The sequence below is a fragment of the Lissotriton helveticus genome, chromosome 1_1 (genome assembly GCF_964261635.1).
Source record: "Lissotriton helveticus chromosome 1_1, aLisHel1.1, whole genome shotgun sequence".
Classification (NCBI taxonomy): domain Eukaryota; kingdom Metazoa; phylum Chordata; class Amphibia; order Caudata; family Salamandridae; genus Lissotriton; species Lissotriton helveticus.
In genome coordinates, this window is record NC_136057.1 from 1923601724 (window position 1) to 1923626780 (window position 25057).

The following is a 25057-nucleotide window of genomic DNA, read 5'->3' on the forward strand; positions in this document are numbered from 1 at the left end:
CTGCTACCAGCGACATACTCTACACGCAACAAGACATACATCAAGAACTAACCCAACACTATGCCTTGCTGTACTGAGCAAGGATCCCTGCTATTCCACCAGACACAAACGCCTTCTTCAGCGTGATTCCCCTTCTTACACCCAGCTAAAAAGTGGAACTAGATGATCCAATTACACTATTGGAAATACAGGAGGCGATCAAAGCTTTAGCCACAGGCAAGGCGCCGGGCCCAGATGGCCTGTTTGTTGAATTTTACAAGGCATATACCACACTTCTTGCATCTCGGTTGCTCATCCTCTATGAACAGGCTCTCGAATCCTCCTGCCTTTCTACTTCCCTTTGCAAATCACTGCTGATATCCCTCTCTAAGGTACACAAAGACCCCAATGAAGTGGGCTCCAACCGGCCCCTAGCACTGCTTAACACTCGCTAAGATCCTGTCGACTCGGTTGGCACACATGGCCCCCGATGGTACACCCTGACCAGAATGGATGTGTGCCATCACACAGTACGTCCTTAAATCTGAGACGTTTCTTTTGAGTTCTAAACTAGGCACCAGAATTATGACCCTGAGCGGGCTGTCTGGTACTGAATTTGGCTAATGCCTTTGATTTGCTGGAATAGACCTTTAACACGCACTAAGATCCTGACGACTCGGTTGGCACACATGGCCCACGCTGGTACTCCCTGACCAGAATGGATGTGTGCCATCACATAGTACGTCCTTAAATCTGAGACGTTTCACTGGTATAGACCTTTTTATGAAACATACATTACTTCGTTAGTTAAAGCTGGTTAAGCTACTATACCTCTGTCCAACGGTGAGGGTTAAAACTGGCCCCCCTAATATTGAATTAAACCCAGATTCACTGGGGAACCCGCCAGGGCTGCCCTCTTTCGCCACTGCTTTTGTCACAGGCCTTAGAGCCGCTGAAACCTGCACTCCATGCGGTGAGCGTAGAATGGGGATCCCGCTGGGTGATGCCCTTCACTCCATCTCTCTAGGCTGATGACCTGCTCATCAATCTTCCCGACCTTCCCTCCATGCCAGAGGCTGTCGCCCTCACAATAGACCGCATTGCCCATATTTCCAGCCTGGGTCAATATGCCCAAATCTTGTTTGTTTCCTTTCACCTGCCAACTGGCTCAACCAGACCCATATGCCACGGCAACCACCCATGTTCCTTTATCTGCGCATCATGGTGTACCACACAGAAGAGAACTTATATGATGGCAATTTACAAAGAGCTGTTACCTCATTGAGAGCCCAAATAACGCTTTGGTGTATACATTGCCGCTGGTGGTGGTAGGACGTACAGTGCATATTAGGATAGTCGCTCTCCCTCACCTCCTTTACTATTTTGCCAATCTCCCTCTCTACATCCTCACTTCCTTTTTCTGATCCCTGGAAAAAGCAATGCAGAATTTCATATTGGACAACTCCCGCTGCAAGGTAGCCTTCCTGAAATGATACCTGCCCACAGACCGAGGCAGACTTGGAGATCCTCATTTTGAGCACTACTGTCGTGCATCCCAACTCCAATGGGTGGCTAAGGGGATGCCAGGCTTACAGCTTGAGGACACCGCAACAGCGGCATCGGCCCATAGTCTGCAAGTTACATTCCATATCTTTCACCCTTGCACACAAATGTAGGCACCTAAATCTCTGCGGTTGGGGGTAGCACACCGCTGTTATTACTGCACTCTCTTCCTAACACGTGCAGTAGCCCCTTATGCTCCAGTTTTTCCCTTGCTCTGCATCCCCAGACAACATACCATTACATCATCAGCAAGAATAACCACTTGGCCCGCGGCAGGTACATACAAATTCAAAGACCTTTACTGTGGCAATAGCCTTCTGACCTACATGTCCATAATTCAGTTGAAGGGCCACCCACCAGGCCACTTCCTCTTATATAATTGGTGATCTCCATGGGATATCAATGAGGCGGCATGGCTTTGGACTCCCCGACACACCTCACCATGCAAAACCTGCATGTGATGTGACCAGGCAGACACCAGATCTGCTGATTTGCGGACTCGCTGTGCTCGCATGCTGGCACCCCGCTCAACCCCCATCATCGCAGGTGGGAAGAGGCACTGGCCCACCCCTGCACTAACTTGAAATTGGAAATGCTGCTGCGGGGCCCGCTACATGTTCCCAGCAATGCTAAATTTTGCCTAATAAAATATTACATAGTGCACAGGGCATACCTCACCCCTGCAAAAGTAAACAGAGGCTTCCAGTGAGCAGATGCTGACTGCCCCCATTGTTCACAAACGCCAAACTTTTGCACATGCTCTGGAGATATCAGTATTTACAACATTACAGGTAAGGGATCACCACACAATTGTTTGCCTGCACTGGATGTTTGGAGCTGTACACTGGAGAGGTGTACATTCTCTGTCTCTATTGCAGGACTAAGATAAATAGGTTGTATCACGCTTCCTCAACCTAAGACTAATAACAGCCGAGCGCCTCGTCACTCGTAGATAGAAGGCACAGGACCCCCGGAGCTCGCAGCTTGGATGCAGTCCCTTCTGGCCTGGGCTCAAGCAAAGAGCATCGCCCAGCACTGAGAGGTAATTTCGTACTCCGCAAATACCCTATAGCGTCCAACTCGCCACTGCGTTAACTAGATGACACAGCGCACTGAACACTACGCCAGCCGCTGGGGCTTTTATTGTTGTACACCACATGCCCTAAACATGGTTACCAGCTACTACCTGGTTGCAGCGCATCCATGCACATATCAATTCACTATTTAAGATGCGTGAAACGGCTTTATTGTCTGAAGAGTGGGGACAGGTGGAGGACATTTTTAGGTTTTTATTGTTGATGTTAACTTTTTTTTTTTTTTACTCAGTTAACCTGTTAGTTCTAGATACACGACTGACCTCATTGATGCAAAATGTTGGGTGCAGCGCATAATTGTCCCAAATAGCTCACAATGTCACAGGGGTAAGCGATTTTCAAATGTTTTGATGAATCTGACAGTGGATAAATGCAATACAAAGTAGATCATGCTATTGTACCCAGTACCACTGTTACCATGTATACTGAGCCAATTGTTATACCAACGGTGCTAACCATGTATACCACTTGTAAAACAAACTTCAATAAACAGATTTAAACAAAACAAGTCACAAGGAAGTCTGTTTTGAAATCACCCAAGACTCAACCATCCCACCCCATGTGTTCAACCTATGAATAAATCGACTAGGAGGCAACTGCAATTACAACTGCACCATACACCAGTGTGCCAAAGAACTGTAACTAACTAATGCCATAAAGTCCCCTGAACCTGTTCTGAAACTCAATATCAGCTGTAAATACCAAGCAGAGAATACCCAATCATTGAAAAAAAATACTATTTTCACAAATGAGAGGCATCTGAATACTGCTCTTAGAATACAGAAACTCAATTTAGGCACTACCATTTCCCACAGCCATGAAGGTTTCTGTCATAGTCCATATTCAGCACAGTCATCAAAGTGCTCAACCTCCACTGAATGGATCACTGCCAAACTTTCCTTTTGTGCACCAATATACTAACACTTGCTCTAGATCACATTGCTTCCATCATCAGGGTCCCCTACTTGTTCCCAACTGAGGAAATGGCCTTTCCCTTCCTAATGCAAAAAATGGATTATCTCCGTGCACTCCTATTTAGATATGTAATTTTAGATCAATTAGTTTTGGCGCTGTCCTTGTCGCACTGTGTCTCTCAATGCCTTCATAAGATAGTAAGTAGTGTGATAATATTATCACGAAAGGGCACGCTCCTTTAACATGAAACACAATGGTTTCTTAGACTTTCTTGAAAAAATATTCATTGATTCCAATCAAACTTTTGTTGTTGATAACATTCTTGTTTTATTCAAATTCTTAGTGTTCATCAAATCCATCATTTTTCAAAATTCATTATAATCATGAATTATGAGTTACGTTTCATTATACCCAATGCATTTCGGGTTATCAAACTAACCCTTCGTCAGGGGTCTGTAAAAGAAACATACAGGACCTCAGTATTCAGAACATAACATCAATACTAACTAACAGACTAGTTCAAAACCTATACATTCACTATATTTTCCATACTTCATCAATTTAGTCATTTGATGCAAAATCGTCATTTAATGCAACATAATACTAACATGTGGTCTTTAGATGATCCTGATGACATGCCTCAATGACTGAAATCTCAGCTCACTGAATGTAGCAACGCTAGCACCGTCCAAAACATCTACATCCCATGACCCTGCTCTAAATTCAGCAAACCAAAAGATAGAGAATCAAAAGCTAAAGTCCTTTCCTTGCGAACAATCTCTGAATTGACTGCAAATCATACCACCCGTCCACCCACTTCTTCATCTTTGAGATTAAACCAAAATCCTTCCTGTTCAGCTGCTTTATGTTTCCTCAAAATAACATTCAGCTACAACCAGCCAACAGATGACTTTGACCACAGTAATAATTAGTAACAGATTTATCCTTGTCCACGCATGACTCTTCAAAGCAACATCATTGAGGAATTGAGACAATAGACACAGTTTAACTTTGTTAAGAAATGAAATGCCCAAAGACAAACCATTTAATTCTCTTGATGACGGGCAACCCAATCCTCCTCTACATCATCAAATATACAGTGAACTGGAGGGCAGAAATAGGGTTGCTGTGCTGTGAAAGGAAATCAGTGAGAGAGGAACAAAGTAGTGGTGAAAGCTATCCTGCAACAATGAGCTAAAAAGACAGCAAGGTTAGCGAAGTCAAAGAAAGAGACACTCGTTACAATGAAGACTGTGCAGTGTGGTATTCAGCTGCTACCTAATTCGGTAGTGGTGGTGGCAAATTCCTATGAAAAGCTATTTGCTGCTGCACTTTTTAGATTAAAAACTAAGCAAAGGGGGGGCGTGGCTTAGCCGGCAACGATGGCGGTTGTGTAGAGCGAGAGCTCCGGCCAGCCGATCTATATCCTGAGCATTTATCCTGGCCCTAGGCATCCAAAAGGACGCTGCTTCTCCTCTCGGGTCGCCTGTCCCGTGGGGATCATCCGGTGGTGACTGCGGCGAGATACCAGCTCTGGAGAGGCGCGCGGCGATCCGGCGAGGTGGAGCGGCCTACAGGGAGCCGGCGGAGCACAAGCCGGGACCTAGATTTCCTTGCTGACCCGGCGGGACGCGCTCAGCCATCGGCGAGTACGGGGAGATGAGGCCGGCACGGAAGGGGCGCAGCTCGATCCAGTGCCCACGGGACTGAATGAGCCCAAGAGCCCGGCGGACCGTGGAGAGATGTTGCCGTGGGAGCGGGTGAGCAGGCGTAGCGGCACCCGAGAGTGCCGGGCAGTGATACACCCCGAAGCGGTCCGGCGGGAGCGGCCGCCATCTTGAGGCATACCAACCATCCTGAAGAGGAGCTGGAGGAGGGGGCCCGCTACACCCTCGCCCAGAGGAGTGTGCCTCTTGGCAGTGGTGTGGTGCCGAAGACCCTCCTGTGGACTTTGGATGTGGCGAATCGGTCGGTCTAGCTGAATCTGCCCGGCGAGATCTGGGACAGCCTCACAGCGTGGGGAGCAGACCACGCCTGTGTGGGGAGGCGGGACACTTTGACCTTACCCCCTCCCACTTGTGTTGAACTGCCTGGGTGGCTGCTGTCTATTGCAGTGGGGGGGCTCAGGGGCCAGATTGGGCCTCGGTGGGGTCAGCTGAGGACGGAGGAGCTCTGAGGACCGGCGGTGAGGTGCCTGAGCGGAGGTGCATTGGGGCTGCGCCCTTGGCCTGTTGGTCGCGTTCCTCTTGCGTGGGGACCCCTGCGGCTGGGGCTATAGCCTTCTCTGATTGCCCACCACAGTGGAGACTGGGAGTCTGCTCCTGCGACGTGTCGCACTGAGTTCGGTTTGCCTGGAGACTGTTGGAGTGAGCCGACTGGTTTACCTGGCGTTCTGCCTGACTCACAAATTGCTGGTTGTGAGGACCCTTGGGGTAGGGAGTACTATCGCCTGGAAGAACGAACCCCGCTACGATGACGCAGGATCGACCTGGTGGCGGTCACACCAAGCAAGGGAGCCTGGATAAATTCACAGAGGTGAGCCACGCAGCCGGGGCCGCGGGGGCGCAGAACCAGGCACCTGACAATGCGGCGCTGTTGGCGGCAATAACCCAGTCCAGGGACATGCTGGACGCCAAGATCGGGGCTGTGGGATCGGACGTCATGTTGCTCCACCAGGACCTGAGGAATGCCGTGGAGCACATCACTGGCACGGAGACCCGCATATCGGAGGTGGAAGACGAGGTGTGCGCAAACGTCGCGCCCGCTGCGCTCGTCCGCTGCGCTTCCGGTAAATGCACATCCTTTATGGGAGTGGGGTACATGTGAAGAGGGGGCGTGGCCAGCACAAGTGGGCGTGTCCCGCGATTCCGGCAAATGGCGTCCGCCCGAGAATACACCCGCCCGCGGCAGCGCTCAATCCGCTGTGCGGGGATGTTTGTGCCCAAGAGATCTAAGTAGCGGTAAGTCTTTGTTTTTTTTAAAACAAATAGTAAAGGTCGCTTCGTCCATGTCAAGGGCAACCTCGATGGTCAACACATTCTTGTTGGTTGTATATAGGCTCCAAATCCAGAGCAACCCTATTCCTTGAACGGATGTCGGCTAAACTCTCTCATTGGGATGGGTTCCCATGGTTATTCACCGACCTTGACAGATCCTTCCCCCCGCCAATCAGCACCCTGGCCACGTCCAACATGCGAGCGATACAAGACTGACTTGGCACATAGTAGACATTTTCAACAGAGCAATGCTGAAACAAAAGCGTAATTTTCTTTTCCTCACCACATCACCTCACATTAGGCTCGATTAATTCATTGCCACAGAATCCCTACTGTCCTCTGTAACACATACGAGTACTTGGGCAGCACCCATTCAGATCATACCCCGCAGAGCCACAGCAACATGGCACAATGGCCCTCCTGCCGTTCCGTCATAGCACTTACAGCCAGCGGCGCTTGATGACCCCCCCAGTCCACATCTAACTACATGCCGCTATTAAATAAGATTTCAAGCACAATCATGGATCAGTGACATCAAGGCTGGTTGAGTGGGACACACTCAAAGTGGCAGTTGGGGGCTATTGTCTGGGGGTGACTTGGAATGTCCAACAACAGCTTGACGACAATATATCTCATATAGAACAAACCCTCCTGCAACACGAGACAGACGCAGTGCGAAACCCTGACAGCTCTTTCTGCGTGCTAGCAGCCCAACATGAACATTTCTCCCTCCTGGAGCCGTTGCCTTGCCTGAACTATGAGGCCCACTCTGCATGTACACATGCCACTGCTGACAAATCTAGCACGCTGTTGGCATAGCTAATAAGGTCGGACCAGCCCCATTACCCAATTGTTGGACTGAAATCTGCTACCAGCGACATACTCTACATGCAACAAGACATACATAAAGAACTAACCCAACACTATGCCTTGCTGTACTGAGCAAGGATCCCTGCTATTCCACCAGACACAAATGCCTTCTTCAGCGTGATTCCCCTTCTTACACCCAGCTAAAAAGTGGAACTAGATGATCCAATTACACTATTGGAAATACAGGAGGCGATCAAAGCTTTAGCCACAGGCAAGACGCCGGGCCCAGATGGCCTGCTTGTTGAATTTTACAAGGCATATACCACACTTCTTGCATCTCGGTTGCTCATCCTCTATGAACAGGCTCTGGAATCCTCCTGCCTTTCTACTTCCCTGTGCAAATCACTGCTGATATCCCTCTCTAAGGTACACAAAGACCCCAATGAAGTGGGCTCCAACCGGCCCCTAGCACTGCTTAACACTCACTAAGATCCTGTCGACTCGGTTGGCACACATGGCCCCCGATGGTACACCCTGACCAGAATGGGTGTGTGCCATCACACAGTACGTCCTTAAATCTGAGACGTTTCTTTTGAGTTCTAAACTAGGCACCAGAATTATGACCCTGAGCGGGCTGTCTGGTACTGAATTTGGCTAATGCCTTTGATTTGCTGGAATAGACCTTTAACACGCACTAAGATCCTGACGACTCGGTTGGCACACATGGCCCACGCTGGTACTCCCTGACCAGAATGGATGTGTGCCATCACATAGTACGTCCTTCAATCTGAGACGTTTCGCTGGTATAGACCTTTCTATGAAACATACATTACTTCGTTACTTAAAGCTGGTTAAGCTACTATACCTCTGTCCAACGGTCAGGGTTAAAACTGGCCCCCCTAATATTGAATTAAACCCAGATTCACTGGGGAACCCGCCAGGGCTGCCCTCTTTCGCCACTGCTTTTGTCACAGGCCTTAGAGCCGCTGAAACCTGCACTCCATGCGGTGAGCGTAGAATGGGGATCCCGCTGGGTGATGCCCTTCACTCCATCTCTCTAGGCTGATGACCTGCTCATCAATCTTCCTGACCTTCCCTCCATGCCAGAGGCTGTCGCCCTCACAATAGACCGCATTGCCCATATTTTCAGCCTGGGTCAATATGCCCAAATCTTGTTTGTTTCCTTTCACCTGCCAACTGGCTCAACCAGACCCATATGCCCCGGCAACCAGCCATGTTCCTTTATCTGCGCATCATGGTGTACCACACAGAAGAGAACTTATATGATGGCAATTTACAAAGAGCTGTTACCTCATTGAGAGCCCAAATAACGCTTTGGTGTATACATTGCCGCTGGAGGTGGTAGGACGTACAGCGCATATTAGGATAGTCGCTCTCCCTCACCTCCTTTACTATTTTGCCAATCTCCCTCTCTACATCCTCACTTCCTTTTTCCGATCCCTGGAAAAAGCAATGCAGAATTTCATATTGGACAACTCCCGCTGCAAGGTAGCCTTCCTGAAATGATACCTGCCCACAGACCGAGACAGACTTGGAGATCCTCATTTTGAGCACTACTGTCTTGCATCCCAACTTCAATGGGTGGCTAAGTGGATGCCAGGCTTACAGCTTGAGGACACCGCAACAGCGGCATCGGCCCATAGTCTGCAAGTTACATTCCATATCTTTCACCCTTGCACACAAATGTAGGCACCTAAATCTCTGCGGTTGGGGGTAGCACACCGCTGTTATTACTGCACTCTCTTCCTAACACGTGCAGTAGCCCCTTATGCTCCAGTTTTTCCCTTGCTCTGCATCCCCAGACAACATACCATTACATCATCAGCAAGAATAACTACTTGGCCCGCGGCAGGTACATACAAATTCAAAGACCTTTACTGTGGCAATAGCCTTCTGACCTACATGTCCATAATTCAGTTGAAGGGCCTCCCACCAGGCCACTTCCTCTTATATAATTGGTGATCTCCATGGGATATCAATGAGGCGACATGGCTTTGGACTCCCCGACACACCTCACCATGCAAAACCTGCATGTGATGTGACCAGGCAGACACCAGATCTGCTGATTTGCGGACTCGCTGTGCTCGCATGCTGGCTCCCCCCTCAACCCCCATCATCGCAGGTGGTAAGAGACACTGGACCACCCCTGCACGAACTTGAAATTGGAAACGCTGCTGCGGGGCCCGCTACATGTTCCCAGCAATGCTAAATTTTGCCTAATAAAATACTACATAGTGCACAGGGCATACCTCACCCCAGCAAAAGTAAACCGAGGCTTCCAGTGAGCAGATGCTGATCTTTTGCACATGCTCTGGAGTTGTCAGTATCTACAACATTACAGGTAAGGGATCACCACACAATTGTTTGCCTGCACTGGATGTTTGGGGCTGTACACTGGAGAGGTGTGCATTCTCTATCTCTATTGCAGGACTAAGATAAATAGGTTGTATCACGCTTCCTCAACCTAAGACTAATAACAGCCGAGCGCCTCGTCACTCGAAGATAGAAGGCACAGGACCCCCGGAGCTCGCAGCTTGGATGCAGTCCCTTCTGGCCTGGGCTCAAGCAAAGAGCATCGCCCAGCACTGAGAGGTAATTTCGTACTCCGCAAATACCCTATAGCGTCCAACTCGCCACTGCGTTAACTAGATGACACAGCGCACTGAACACTACGCCAGCCGCTAGGGGTTTTATTGTTGTACACCACATGCCCTAAACATGGTTACAAGCTACTACCTGGTTACAGCGTATCTATGCACATATCAATTCACTATTTAAGATGCGTGAAACGGCTTTACTGTCTGAAGAGTGGGACAGGTGGAGGACATTTTTAGGTTTTTATTGTTGATGTTAACTTTTTTTTTTTTACTCAGTTAACCTGTTAGTTCTAGATACACGACTGACCTCATTGATGCAAAATGTTGGGTGCAGCGCATAATTGTCCCAAATAGCTCACAATGTCACAGGGGTAAGCGATTTTCAAATGTTTTGATGAATCTGACAGTGGATAAATGCAATACAAAGTAGATCATGCTATTGTACCCAGTACCACTGTTACCATGTATACTGAGCCAATTGTTATACCAACTGTGCTAACCATGTATACCACTTTTAAACAAAACAAGTCACAAGGAAGTCTGTTTTGAAATCACCCAAGACTCAACCATCCCACCCCTTGTGTTCAACCTATGAATAAATCGACTAGGAGGCAACTGCAATTACAACTGCACCATACACCAGTGTGCCAAAGAACTGTATCTAACTAATGCCATCAAGTCCCTTGAACCTGTTCTGAAACTCAATATCAGCTGTAAATACCAAGCAGAGAATACCCAATCATTGAAAAAAATACTATGTACACAAATGAGAGGCATCTGATAACTGCTCTTAGAATACAGAAACTCAATTTAGGCACTACCATTTCCCACAGCCATGAAGGTTTCTGTCATAGTCCATATTCAGCACAGTCATCAAAGTGCTCAACCTCCACTGAATGGATCACTGCCAAACTTTCCTTTTGTGCACCAATATATTAACACTTGCTCTAGATCACATTGCTTCCATCATCAGGGTCCCCTACTTGTTCCCAACTGAGGAAATGGCCTTTCCCTTCCTGATGCAAAAAATGGATTATCTCCGTGCACTCCTATTTAGATATGTAATTTTAGATCAATTAGTTTTGGCGCTGTCCTTGTCGCACTGTGTCTCTCAGTGCCTTCATAAGATAGTAAGTAGTGTGATAATATTATCACGAAAGGGCGCGCTCCTTTAACATGAAACACAATGGTTTCTTAGACTTCCTTGAAAAAATATTCATTGATTCCAATCAAACTTTTGTTGTTTTATTCAAATTCTTAGTGTTCATCCAATCCATCATTTTTCAAAATTCATTATAATCATGAATTATGAGTTCCGTTTCATTATACCCAATGCATTTCGGGTTATCAAACTAACCCTTCGTCAGGGGTCTGTAAAAGAAACATACAGGACCTTAGTATTCAGAACATAACATCAATACTAACTAACAGACTAGTTCAAAACCTATACATTCACTATATTTTCCATACTTCATCAATTTAGTCATTTAATGCAAAATCGTCATTTAATGCAACATAATACTAACATGTGGTCTTTAGATGATCCTGATGACATGCCTCAATGACTGAAATCTCAGCTCACTGAATGTAGCAACGCTAGCACCGTCCAAAACAGCTACATCCCATGACCCTGCTCTAAATTCAGCAAACCAAAAGATAGAGAATCAAAAGCTAAAGTCCTTTCCTTGCGAACAATCTCAGAATTTACTGCAAATCATACCACCCGTCCACCCACTTCTTCATCTTTGAGATTAAACCAAAATCCTTCCTGTTCAGCTGCTTTATGTTTCCTCAAAATAACATTCAGCTACAACCAGCCAACAGATGACTTTGACCATAGTAATAATTAGTAACAGATTTTTCCTTGTCAACGCATGACTCTTCAAAGCAACATCATTGAGGAATTGAGACAATAGACACAGTTTAACTTTGTTCAGAAATGAAATGCCCAAAGACAAACCATTTAATTCTCTTGATGACGGGCAACCAAATCCTCCTCTAAATCATCAAATATGCAGTGAACTGGAGGGCAGAAATAGGGTTGCTGTGCTGTGAAAGGAAATCAGTGAGAGAGGAACAAAGTAGTGGTGAAAGCTATCCTGCAACAATGAGCTAAAAAGACAGCAAGGGTAGCGACGTCAAAGAAAGAGACACTCGTTACAATGAAGACTGTGCAGTGTGGTATTCAGCTGCTACCTAATTCGGTAGTGGTGGTGGCAAATTCCTATGAAAAGCTATTTGCTGCTGCACTTTTTAGATTAAAAACTAAGCAAAGGGGGGGGCGTGGCTTAGCCGGCAACGATGGCGGTTGTGTAGAGCGAGAGCTCCGGCCAGCCGATCTATATCCTGAGCATTTATCCTGGCCCTAGGCATCCAAAAGGACCCTGAAGAGGAACTGGAGGAGGGGGCCCGCTACACCCTCTCCCAGAGGAGTGTGCCTCTTGGCAGTGGTGTGGTGCCGAAGACCCTCCTGTGGACTTTGGATGTGGCGGATCGGTCGGTCTAGCTGAATCTGCCAGGCGAGATCTGGGACAGCCTCACAGCGTGGGGAGCAGACCAGGCCTGTGTGGGGCGGCAGGACATTTTGGCCTTCCCCCCTCCCACTTGTGTTGAACTTCCTGGGTGGCTGCTGTCTATTGCAGTGGGGAGGCTCAGGGGCCAGATTGGGCCTCGGTGGGGTCAGCTGAGGACGGAGGAGCTCTGAGGACCGGCGGTGAGGTGCCTGAGCGGAGGTGAATTGGGGCTGCGCCCTTGGCCTGTTGGTCGCGTTCCTCTTGCGTGGGGACCCCTGCGGCTGGGGCCATAGCCTTCTCTGATTGACAGAGTAGACCGGGAGTCTGCTCCTGCGACGTGTCGCACTGAGTTCGGTTTGCCTGGAGACTGTTGGAGTGAGCCGACTGGTTTACCTGTCGTTCTGCCTGACTCACGAATTGCTGGTTGTGACGACCCTTGGGGTAGGGAGTACTATCGCCTGGAAGAACGAACCCCGCTACGATGACGCAGGATCGCACTGGTGGCGGTCACACCAAGCAAGGGACCCTGGATAAATTCACAGAGGCGAGCCACGCGGCCGGGGCCGCGGGGTCGCAGAACCAGGCACCTGACAATGCGGCGCTGTTGGCGGCAATAACCCAGTCCAGGGACATGCTGGACGCCAAGATCGGGGCTGTGGGATCGGACGTCATGTTGCTCCACCAGGACCTGAGGAATGCCGTGGAGCGCATCACTGGCACGGAGACCCGCATATCGGAGGTGGAAGACGAGGTGTCCATTCTCAAGAAGAAGGTCGCGGCCATGGAGAAAATCCAAAAGGGCCTAGCCATGCGGGTCGATGACGCCGAGGGCCATCTCAGGGGAACAACCTACGCTTTGTGGGATTTCCGGAGGGCTGCGAGGGCGACAACGTGGAGCGATTTCTTGCCCAGTGGCTGGAGGGCTGGCTCCCCCCGGACGTGCTTTCTCGCTCCTTTGTGGTGGAGCGGAGCCATAGGGCTCTGACGCAGAAGCCCCCTGTTGGGGCATGCCCGCGGCCGATCAGCACCAAATTCTTAAATTACTCGGATCGCAACACCATCCTGCGACAGGCGAGGGTGAAGGCCTCCCTCACATGTGGCAATGCGACCATCCTTATCTTCCCGGACTATACACGCTTGGTGCAGCAGCAGCGACAATCCTTTCTTGCGGCAAAGGCCCGTCTTCGAGCCCTCAAGCTTCAATATGCCCTGCTTTACCCAGCGCGGCTGAGAGTTATCTCCTAGTCCCGCACACTGTTTTTTGATTCCCTAGAGGAAGTGTTCAAATGGACGGATGAAACGGTGAAAATTTGTGTCAACACGCCACAGGGTGGACAATCGGACTCCTCCTCGAGTGGAATGGCCCGCGACGGCCTCAGGAGTCAGCAGCGATGATGCAGGAGATCGAGGTCTGGACGCAGCCCACGCTCTGGCTCCACGCTTCGACAGCGCGATCCGACACCGGAGCAGCAATCGGGAGTGAAATGATGTCCGGGACTCCCGCACAGGTCGAAATGTATGGTAATTATGGATGTCTAGGTGGGCCAGTCTCTTTAGGGCCAGGAGCCGTGCCCAGTAGGAGTGGGTGGGTGGGAGTGAAGCCCTATAGTTGTGAGTTGTCATTTGGGGATCCATTGGAGGGGTGGTTCTTGTTCCCCGTTGGGGACTAGGCTACGATCCCACTGCGACAGGTGCTTCCATGTTAGTGAGGTACGGGGTTGGGGGTGGAGGGGCGGGTTGGCGTGGGGGACTGGGGTTCGGGGGATTGTTTGCGCAAGTCTTGATGCAATATGTCTGCCACGTTATATGCATGCTGAGCCACAGAGACACCTGCAGCTTACATAGTAACATTCCACCATGTCCACTGCTGAGAGGGGAGGGCGGGTAGCTCCTGGTTCCCTGCGCATACTTAGTTGGAGCGTGCGGTGGTGCTGGATAAGGTGAAGCGATCCTTATACACTGCAGTGTCTCGTATAACCATGAAAAACTCTGGACAGATACACAGGGCAGGTATGTTATCGTACAGGGCTGGGTGGGGGGGGGAATGGGTGACCCTGGCTAGTGTTTATGCCCCACCACCGCTACAGTGGACCTTGGTGGATAAACTTATGTCCCTTAGGAGCGACATGCCGGATACCCTCTCTGTGGTCGGGGGGGACTTGAACAATGTGATGGAACTGGGTAGCGATAGATGGAGGAGTGGGGCGACTGACGGGGGGGCGGAGGCCCAGTTACCAAACTACATGCCCTAGCCACGGGACTTGATTGGACAGACGTCTGGAGGTACACGCATGGCCCACTTAGGGAATACACCTACTTTTTCACGGTGCACGACTCATTCTCAGATTAGACTAAACCTTCGTTCCCAGGGGGCTGGCACATAGGATACTATCGGTGGTTATTCTGCATTATTCTTACGTTCAGAATAGGCCCGGCCAGGCAATCGTTTCAGTGGCGCATGTCGGGGTGGCACCTGCTGCAGGACGAGTACAGGGAGCACATGACTAAAGAAATAGATCACTACCTGGTCTCTAACGTAGGCTCCATTGACTCCCCAACTACCCTTTGGGAAGCATTAAAACCCATATTGCGGGGTGTTGAAATTTCCTGGTGTCCGGCGGCCACGTAGGGAGCGGCAGAGAGACTTAGTGCAACAAGAGGCGCATCTGGAAGCGCTGGAGCGCAGGGGTCGGGAGGTGGGCGGTGGACCTGCCAGACGACAGCTAGTGCTGGCTAAGCAGCAGTATACCGCGGTATTGATGGAGGAGGCACAGCAGGCCTGGTTGGCCACTCGTAGTCGGGTGTCAAATCCAGCAAGATGTTGCACCGCATGTGTCAGGGCACACTCCATGCCCAACTGCTGCCCCAGATATTGGACCCAGAAGGGGTGCCTGTACTTGAACCCCCGGCCATCGCGGAGAGCTTCACGGCGTACTATGAGGAGCTATACGCGCCCCAGGAATGCCTGACAGACTATGTCATCCAGCGGTTTATAGATGATCTTCCCCAACGGTTGGTCTCGGACGAAGTACGGGAACAATTAGATAGGCCCCTGTCCAACGACGAATTGGGCACCGCTCTGGGTGAGCTGAATCCCGGTAAGGCTCCGGACCCCAACGACTTTCCGTGCGAATTTTTCAGGCGGTTCTATGTACAGCTGGGTCTGCATCTCCGTTCGGTCGTGGAGGAGGAGTGTGAAGGCGGCATGCTCCCCCCGGATTGGCGACATGCGGAGGTGGTGGTCTTTTTGAAGCCGGGTACACCCCCGAGGAGACGCGCGTCCTACCGCCCTATCTCACTACTCAATACTGAGGACAAAGTCCTGGCTAAGGCCCTAGCCAATAGACTCAAGCTTCACATAGCAGATTTGGTCCACCCAGATCAGGCGGGTTTTATGCCTCGGAGGGCGACTCGAAATAACATTAGGCTTGCCCACATCGCGATATCGGCTTGGAGGAGTTTGGGGGAACAGGCAGCGCTGTTTTTGGCGGACATGGACAGAGCTTTTGATTCGCTGAGGTGGGTGTATCTGTTCGCCCTACTGCGACGCCTCAATTTCGACCCGCGCTTCATGGCTTACTTACAGCTGCTGTACACTGATCTGACAGCGTCAGTACGAGTGGGGGGCGCCGTCTCTCGATCCTTTTGGGTCCAGCGGGGTACGCGACAGGGCTGTCCCCTTTCCCCCTACCTATTCGCGCTCGCAATGGAGCCCCTGGCGGCGTGGGTGCGTATAGATGCCCAGCTCAAAGGTTTTCGGTGGTCATCGGGCCCGGCTGATAAAATAGCACTCTATGCTGATGATGTCTTGTTCTTTCTCACTGATCTGGTTCGGTCGGGCCGCGGCTGCTTCGTATTCTGCAGATTTTCGGTGAAACCTCTGGCCTCTATATGAATCCGGGTAAGTCGATGTTGTGAATACTGGGTGGACAGCAGCAGGTGGGAGCATGGGCGCCGGGCCTTCAGCTGGCGTCTGGAGGAATGAAATACCTGGGAGTGTATCTGTCAGAGGAGGCGGCCGCCTCCCGGGATCACAACCTCACTCCAGTATGGGACCGCATGCGCGAGGACTTGAAGGTTTGGTCCAGTATGCCACTAACGATATATTGCTGAACGGCCATCTTTAAAATGGTGGCGCTCCCTCGTCTATTGTATCAACTACAAAATCCTCCACACCGGATTCTGCCCCATGGGATTCAGCAGGTCAACTCGGCGCTGGGTGGGTTTCTGTGGGAGGGGGGGACCGCGCGTGTGGCGTTGCTAACGTGCTTTTTTATCCTCCTATACTGAGGGGGCTAGCCACATCAGATGTTCTCTCTTACTATCAAGCGGCACACTTGTTGGTTCTTAACGAGTGGTGGTATGGCGATAGGGGCGACCCGGCCTACGCGGACGAGTGGCACCTAATGGGCTCGGCATCCGTGCACACACTGTTGTACTCCGCCTCGCTTCGGAGGTGCCTTCCCTCTGCCACGCAGGTGGTATTTTATGTCTGGAGGCAAAAGCTGGTCAGAATGGGGTGGTGGAACGTGCTTACCCAAGAGACCCCTCTCTGGTGCAATGGTCATCTGCCCCGCATGGACGCTCTGCAGGGTTTCCGGGGGTGGGACGCGATTGGAATCTCCTCCCTGGGATATGTGATGTTGGGCTGCTCCATGAAGTCCTTTCAGAATTTGGAAGATGAATTTGGGATGCCTCGCTACCAGTTTTTTAAATACCTTCAGTTTCGGCACGCACTGACGACATATTTGACAGACCTAGGAGATCTTCCCGAGTTTGGTCCGCTAGGGGCCAAATAGTTTATGGGGGAATTACCTGATAAGAAAATCTCACGTATCTACCAGACATTGGTCCACCACTGTTCCTCCGACTTACACAGACTTAGGACCGCGTGGGAGAGGGATGTGGGGGACTTAGAGGAAGAGGACTGGGCAGAGGCCTTGGCAAGCCCGAGGGAGGCAGCAATTTCCACTCACCTGCGACTGATACAATTTAAATATTTACATCGCACCTACTTTACCCGAGAACGCTTATGGAGGGCGGGCATGATTGGCTCCCCCGATTGTCTCCGATGCGGTACAGAGGAGGGTACACTTCTACACACTGTCTGGGGGTGCTCGGCGCTGCATAGATTCTGGAATGGGGTGTTCACGTGCTTATCTGAAGTGTTGGTATGGGAGCTCCCACGCGCTCCGAAATTGGCTTTGTTGCATGTGATGGAGGGGGTTGGGGGTAATAGGTACAAGCGTCACCTGTTATTGCTGGGCCTTACACTGGCCAAAAGAGACATTGCCAAAGCTTGGAAGGCGCCTCAAGCTTTGCCATTGACCGCCTGGAGGAATGGCATGAACTTTTGTATGGGACTTGAGCAACCTATATTCATGACTAGGGGGCGCCCCCGTAAGCATTTTAAGATCTGTTTGTTTTTCTGTAAAAGTCTAAGATGCTATTGTCGTTCCATTAATGTTTGCAGCAGACTCCGGATTCCGGAGCTATGCAATATATGTGATCTATGACAAATAAAATCTGTCTTTAAAAAAAATAAAAAAATAAGCAAAGCAAAGATTTAATGATACAACTTGCCCGGCCTGCAGTTATAATACGCCGCACTGGACTGGAAGACGTTAACAATACAGTTTACCACCTGCAATAATTTAACAGTACACCTTCTTACCATGCCTGTAATAATTTAACAGTACTCCTTACCAGGCCTGCAATAATTAACATTAATCCTTACAAACACTGCTTAGTTTGTAAAAACTATAAGTACTGAGGCTCTCGTCAGGAGCCACTGCAACTTGCACCACACATTGCCCCTGCCATGCTGGCAGTGATAATAACATTATAACTACTAACCATCACACTCCTACAAGGGCATCAATTTGAACAATTTCGGTCCCCCAGAGCTATAAGAATGGTGTGGGTAGCAGGTAATAGTCATTTCTAATGTATATTGAATTAATAATGAACTACTGTTGTGGTAATTCCAAAATTAGTCAGACATCGCCCCCTTGTGGCAGACTGTCACAACTGTCAGTGTTGACAATTAAGTGCTGGTACCAAGCACCGGAAACCACAGGCTCAAATGTAGCACTGCTAACCAGAACTGCAATAATTTAACAATATTGTTTACTAGGCCTGCAAAACTTTAACAATATGTTTTATCAGGCCTGCCATAATTTAACTGTACGCCTTAGCAGGCCGCAATATTTTAACATTAGACCTTACCAGATCTTCAACAGTTTAAAAATACACTTTACTAGGCTTGCAATACTTTAACATTACTCTGAACAGGTCTGCAATAAATTTCTAGTGCTTCTCACCAGTACTGCAAAAATAAACAAAAGCTTCTCATAAGGATACTGAAAAGGGCTGGATTCATTTACCATCCTTTCTCACAAAAGTTTCAATATTTACCAGTGCTTCTTGTCGAGGCTTCCATAACATATTAGTGTAACCGAGGAGGACTGCAATAATTTACCAGCATTTCTCATCAGGCATGCAATAATGTATTAGAAATTTGCCCCACAGGTGCAATATTTGCCCCACAGGTGCACTAATGTGGTAGATCTTCTCAGAAGGGTTGTACTTATTTACTGGTGCTCTTTGCAAGGGCTGCTTTAATTTACCATCCCCTCTTACTTAAACCACAATAATTTACTAATATGTTCATAATAACGTCTACAATAATTTCTGAGGAAAAAATGTGCTTTCACAATGAATGAGGACTGCAATAATGCACTGGTACTCACCAGTAATCTTCCCATTCCATTCCTTATGCATGAGCAGTTAGCCTGCTCCACAAAAACCTTTAACTATCTGAGGTCAGAATACTATACTTAATATGGTGCTGCCTACCCAGCATACATATAGGGGAAAACACATCACCAGGACATCCTGAGAATACCAAAGAAACTCCTATGAATGAAAAACAAAAAACAATCCCCATAAAGAGAAACAAGGGCGGGAGGGACAGGCTCAGGAACGGAATGGGAAGAATATGACTTGGAGCAATGAAGATTAGCTGTGAGTAACCAGGCATTATCTCCTCATCCGTCTTCCTGTCCCAATAATTACTAATGAGCCCATACCCAAGCGCATGGTGATTGAACCACAAAGAAACCAAGGATGACACAACATACATGAACAGCAATGTCAAAAACAGCACAAACCCAAGACCATGTACAGCTGACAAAACATAAGCACCAAAACTCATGGGCACAGCCATCCCCAACCAGCGACAGTAGTGGGAACCAAACGCGTGGGGATAAGCACCAGAAGGAGCAGTACAATTAACATGCAGTGACGCGCCATGAAACAATGCCAAGAAGGCACAAGACACCATCCAGAGAGACCATAGGCTATACATAAGGAAACTACCACCCAAATTCACAGGAAATACAGGCAGATGCGAAAGGCCTACACCACATCCAGAAAACGGAGAATCACAGCCTCTGGAGAAGATGTGTCAAGAGAAAACACCGGAAGGACAAGACCCAAAAGACCAATGGGAACCAGGGGTGCAAAGTAGGACAAGGCAACGCCAGAAGCACCAATGTAAGACCCTGGGACCGCAGAACAGGGGTCAGTACTCAGAAGCAGAAAACTCAGCAAAAAGCAAGACTTCTCTGGAGAGAAAGAAGACATTCAGAGCCCCTGAAGGCCAGAATGGAGACCCACTAGGCACGGAGAGGAGAGATCGGCAGACCCAACAGTAAACCATTCCCCTAAAAATAACCTAACACCCTGACCAAATCATAGGAAACAGGAGATAGACCCATCTCCCTACACCAAGAGCCAAAGCACCACCAATGATGAATGCAAGACACCAGGGCGAAAGCCCGTGAGAGAACCGGTTGGCGTGGGTCAGTACAGGCGAACAACTCAGAACCAACAGGGACAATCTCACAAGAGCTAAACTCCCAGCTGAAGGCGCAGGAGAGAGGATGGGATGAATAGAGGAACAAACAGCGGAGATGGTTGTACAGGAACCCACAAAACCAGACAAGCAGTTAAACCAATAGGAAGGGCAAACCAAGGTCTGAGACCAGTACAGAACAACCAGAAGAACACTGTCAGAACAACCCACATGCACCGAGGGCCCAGGAAAGCAAGGGCCATGGGAAGAAGAAAGCATCAAACATCCAGGCCTAACCATGAGTGAATCAAGCCACAAACAGAGGGAGAACAGCAAATTCTGCTGAGGCAAGCAGACTCAGCCAGGGAAGGTCGAACAAGGAGTTATTTTGCTGATAGAGATTGGGCACACACAGTTCAATCTCGCAGGCCACTTCACCAGGCCACTTCACCACCCCAAAGAGGGAGACTCGCAAGGAGAGAGAGAGGAGTCTCCACAAGTTCCACACAAAGGTGAATCCCCTAGAGAAAAGAGAAAAACAGAGATCGCTCACATCCCTCCTGCTGATCAACAGAGGCACAAAGATAGCACGTGGCCGAAGGACAGGAGGTTAACAAAGATAGTGCCTGCCACAACGCCACCAAAATCCACCAGTACAAAGACCGGAGATCCAAAAAGGGATCATCAGCCCAGGGCCCAGGAATCCACCAGCAGTGCTGTTTCCCCCAGGTGCAAGTATTTGTCCGCAAGACTACTGAGGGAGAAGGAATGAGCACCTGAGGGAGCGAGAGACAACAACCACCACCAGCGTAACCCTCAACCTCCGGGGGCCCAGAAATGAAAGCCGCTGATTCATGAGAAGCCGGAAACCAGGGAACAAATGGATATAGGCCCCAGAGAACACAGGCAATGCAGAGGTCATCTCCCCTAGTCTCAGCAGTCAGAGACGGGCAGACACTCAAGGTTGGGAAAGAACCCAGGATACACAGTGGAACAGACGGAAGAGAGCCATGATAAACATCAGAGCCATTGGCGCCAAGAGGGATAAAAAACCAATGGCATTGATGAAAAGCTGAAAAGAAGCACCTGGAAAAGGCAGGAACATGAGCCCACAGACAAATGAAGAAACAGCGGACCAGCCAGATGGATAAGAATAAGCAGGCAGGCATCCATCAGGATGAGGGATGCGAGGAAACACCCCTCAGAAGCCACAAGAACAGTGCCCTTGGAGACTGAGCTGAACGGCAGGCCCATGCTCTGTTTCTGGCAATGAACAAAAAGGAAGGGAACCAACATCCCCCTTGCTGACACACATAGGATCCATGTCACCTGGGTGTCCTTCTGAATACACATCTCTAGATCCCCGACAGATGGGAGGAAACAAAAGCTCGAAATGGAGCCAATGCCTAACAGATGGAAAAGGAGAGACTGTCCGCTATACCAAACCCCTCACAGGAGGGCCAGACCCAACTGAGGACCCTTGGAGAGGGTATATGGGTACAGCCACCACTGCATGTCATGCCAAACCTGGAGACCAGGTTGACCAAAAGTCAAAGACGATACCGATTGAAAAATAACTGCAAAGGCATCCACAGGAGACCACCGTTAAAGAGATCAAGGGGAAAAGGATTTGTCCACCACCTGCCAAACATGCCACAGCACCCATACAAAATAACATTTGTAAGTGCACAGCACACAAACACCCAGAAGGGCAACATGGCACGATACAACAGAAGTGTATTGCAACCCAACTCAAAGGGACTCAAAATATTGACCAGAGAAGAATCAAAGGCTGAGGGGACCCAACAGGATAGGAACCTGTGACCCTGAGGCCAAATACAGGCCCCCTGCAGGGGTTGCTCAAGTCTATCAAGCCACCATACTCGGCCCGAATAGCAGAATGGAAGGGTACACATCCAGGCACAATTCTGCAGAAATGAAGCAACAAATAAATCAAAATCAGTCGCAGCAGATTGAGAGGGGAGGACTACCAGTGGGGAGAATCATAAGATGACAGACCCATGCACTTCCCCCGCAAAGCAAAATAAGGAGAAACAAACAGTCAGGCACCAAGGCAAGGAGCTCATGAGGGGAGTCAATACACAAAGAGGGTACTGGGGGGCTTTTTTGGAGAGGTCCAAAGCAAGTCTACAAAATAAAGGTATGCTGTTCCTCAGGAATCTGAGTCAGAACACAAGGGAATCAAGACCATCCCGACCAGATAGATTCAAAGTTGTGGATCCAAATATTGGATTATAATGCCCTCACACACCCAGTTGGGTATCATCCTTCATCATTTGGGCTGCTCCTCGTCGGGTCGGCGGTACAATACCCGACGGGCTCCCTATAGTAGGGGCACTAAATTGTGCAGTGTGATGTTTTAGTCTACGCTATTCGGAGAATGTCTTTGAATTTATCGTATCATTATCAATATTAATTATGGGTAGGAGACCTATTGAATAAAATGTGATGTCAATGGTACTCCCAACCCTAATTTAGATTCACCCTCAACCTATACATCTACACATTTCTGGCCCCTCACGCCCACTTCACCATACGGCTATTGGAAAAAGATCTCCGCTAAAGTGCCCCTACTATCGGGAGCTCGTCGGGTATATTTGGATCCCCAACTTTGAACCTATCTGGTCGGGTTGGTCTTGATTCCCTTGTGTTCTGACTCAGATTCCTGAGAAACAGCATAACCTTCAGTTGAAGACAGGATGAGGGGAGACCAGAGGCCATAAAAACGCCTCATTAAGTCTGCCAGAACAGAACCCAGAACATAAGTAACCCTCCGACCCACCACCCCATAACCCCCATTAGGCTAAAATGGTTAAGGCCCGGGCCAAAAAAGTCGTCACCTCGGCAGCCTTAATCATTGCCCGAATAAAGTGCACATTTACCCCTTGGGGCAAGGGGGCACTGATTGACAAATGTTTATAGTGACATTGCACAAAAAAACTCAGTTATCAAACCCCAGAAGGATGAAATGTTATGTGGGCTTGCTGATAACTGAATCTGTGGCCATGAGGTGAAACGCTGGTCACTTGAGTGGAGACATCAGTCCACAGAACCACCATACGCAGCCTTTGATGGCACCATCATAGCAACAGCCCAAAACCAGCAACCATATATCTCTGCGCTATATCATATAATTGCAACCGAAGAGGTCAGACGGGAGGCGGAGCCAACCGAATGTAACACCAAAACAATATTCAGGGAGAAGAAAAACATCAGGCCACAGCAATCCAGCCCACTTGTCCTTGCTTTGCGAGCCCCGGCGATTAAAATGTACAATAATTTACTAGTACTTCCCATTTGGGCTGCATTAATTCATAAGGGGTTTCACTCGAGTACGGCTTTCGTTTTGTTGACAACATTATCATTAAAGTTATTGGGAGAAAATCATGGGGAAATTGGACATACATTTGTAAACCTCTAATTTTCTCACAGTTATCTAATTTTCTCACTAAAAATGACTAACAGAAGACGCGCAACATAATAGATTTAAAATGTGATGGTGTTCATCCTAAAAAACTGCATTCCCTGGAATTATGTTATGAACCTGAGACGCAGGTTGGATCAAAACAGGAAATACACTGCCCTAAATATAGATAAAGATCAAGTACATTTTGAGTCAGTTTTTTTTTTAAAGAATAGAGTCAACGAGCAGTGAAAACTGATGTTTCACGAGTATCTACAAGGAATTGGTAACCGTGTGGCAGGCGATGTTTAAGGTGTCCTCTGCAGTAATGCAATACTGCTAGGAAACACAAATTAATAATCGCTTGACATTAATGGAGTCCACTAGTCTACTTCATTTGTTTAATTGTTTGGACTAACCCACAAAAGTCTGGGTGATGAGGCATGAGAACTGGTGACCTTTCTTACCCTTGACATGGTTGACTCACTGGGATTTTTCCCTTACCTATATGAATCCATTGCTGTTGAACATGAAGCTTCCTGAAAAAGTAGAGGCCATTCAAACAGGTCAATCTATGTATGCATATGAAACCAGGTTTTTCACAATTTACAGTTATTTTTATTTAGGAATGAAAGGTACATACTTCTGCTGGTTTTAATTCTTCCCTGTTTTTCCATTCCCGAGAGATGGATATTCTGTAAGAGAGGGGAACATTGTTGGTACTTTGAACTGGAATTGGCATCAGTGTTGGGAAACAGGATGAGATTGAATTATGTTATGGCCTAGACGTAGATTCAAGGTTTACACCCAGCATCTGATATGTTCACATTGTGACCTAGAAAGAGAGTGATTGTTTGGCCAAAGACTTGGAATGTTTTTTATGTTGACCTGGAAGTAGAGTTAGTGTTTGTACATAGGACTGGAATCATTCAAGCTCAGACCGTGGAGTAAGGTCAGTGTCTGTATACAGGTTCAGAATGATTTATGTTTTGACCTGGAAGCATAGTATGTGTTTGCACACAGTAACTTGATTATGAATTCTTAAGACATCCTGATTTTCGGACAGCAACTAGTCATTAGGGGTCCAGAGTCATCAAAGATACATCTAGGATACTTCTGAAAGTTGCAGGTCACAAGGCTAACTGGTTCATTGTTTCTGAGCACACAGCTAGACAAATGTTTGCTCTCAAAAGATGAGAAGAAATTATCTTCAACTCTGACCTAAATGGATAGAGCTTGTAGTCACTGTGGTGCCCCAGTACATGATATCTCAGATATTTTCCAGGA